Below are 1,486 nucleotides of genomic sequence, written 5' to 3' on the forward strand. Positions count from 1 at the left end.
ACGTGTGTGTGTGTGTGTAAAGGGTGAGAGTGAGTGACTTCAGTGTGTGTGTGTGTGTGTGAGAGTGAGGTCTGTAGTGTGTGTGTGTGTGTGTGTGTGAGTGAGTGACGCGTGTGTGTGTGTGTGTGAGTGAGTGACTGTAGTGTGTGTGTGCAGTGAGTGATCAGTGTGTGTGAGTGAGTGACCGTGTAGTGTGTGTGGAGTGAGTGAGTGAGCGAGTGAGTGAAAGCGTGTGTGTGGTGTGTGTGAGAGAGGAGTGACTGTAGTGTGTGTGTGTGTGTGTGTGTGTGTGTGTGTGAGAGTGAGTGACTGTAGTGTGTGTGCGTGTGTGTGTGTGAGTGAGTGCGAGTGACTGGAAGTGGCGGTGAGCAGTGTGTGTGTGTGTGTGTGGCTGACCCTGACCTCTCGGGGTGGTGACGACTTATGCGACGAGAGGGTGTACAGCTTGTTTGAGAGCTTCGCCTTCGGGCCGCGCTTCCGGGACACAGACGACACCCATGCTGCACGTTGCACCGCAGAACACACATCGCTATAACCACATCGGTGATCGAGAGACTCCACCACAGGCAGCACCGCATTACCACCTCCACCGGACACCTTTGGCCCACACGGCCTTGTTGAGACGGGTATCAGTGATCGCCCGGCGCGTTCATACATCTTCCTCTTCACCGCAACCGCGACTCCCTGCCAGCCGGTGGAGCTCTCCTCTTAGCGGCTGCGGAGCAGAGGAGCAGCCACACACACACAGCACGCGAGCAGCGCTGAACGCTTCAGGAGGGACTCACATGCCGTGGATGCGCCAGGATGTTGATGGTGTACTCGCTGGTCACCACCTCGCTGATGGCGCGAGCCGCCCTTCTTCTTTCTCGCCTTCGTGCCCATCTGCAATAAACACACGACACATGATGAATAATCGGACACACGATGCTGCACACAAACACACATGAAGCACAGAACACACATGATGTACACAAAGCACAGAACACACATGCTGATGTACAAACACAATGAAGCACAGATGATGCACACACCAACACAACAATATGATGCACAGAACACACACATGATGTACACACAAACACACATGAAGCACACAAACACACATGATTAACAACATACGCTGATGCACACAGAACACACATGATGTACACACACAAACACACACATGAAGGCTATAACACGATGCACACAAACACACATGAAGCACAATAAACACACATCTCCAGTAAATACTCTCACTTCATCTGATATTATAATGAGCTCTGATCTACACGCTGATTGGTCAGACTTGATCTGATATTATAATAGAGCTGCTTCTACACACCGATTCAGTTATTTCTCAGTGTTCGCGTCGGATTTACCTCTACAGCCCAGATGTTCATGTTCAATCAACACAAACTAAAGGAAGTTTATACCCACAGATTGTGCTCGACAGAAGAGTCTGAACAGGTTCAGCGACGTGAGGAAGAGTAAAGGAGTACTTCAT

At 50.5% G+C, this 1,486-nt stretch overlaps 1 pseudogene across 1 annotated transcript in view; it reads right to left on the reverse strand.

Moving 5' to 3' along the window:
• Positions 1-1,486, reverse strand: part of LOC109096516 — a 3,446-nt pseudogene extending 1,960 nt beyond the window's left edge. The window contains exons 1-2 of the transcript XR_006160886.1: positions 1,416-1,486; positions 786-882 (exon numbers count right to left, since the gene is read on the reverse strand). The product of XR_006160886.1 is annotated as a 60S ribosomal protein L31-like (transcript). The remainder of the gene's footprint in view (positions 1-785; positions 883-1,415) is intronic.

Source organism: Cyprinus carpio, chromosome A9 (assembly GCF_018340385.1).
Source record: "Cyprinus carpio isolate SPL01 chromosome A9, ASM1834038v1, whole genome shotgun sequence".
Lineage (NCBI taxonomy): Eukaryota > Metazoa > Chordata > Actinopteri > Cypriniformes > Cyprinidae > Cyprinus > Cyprinus carpio.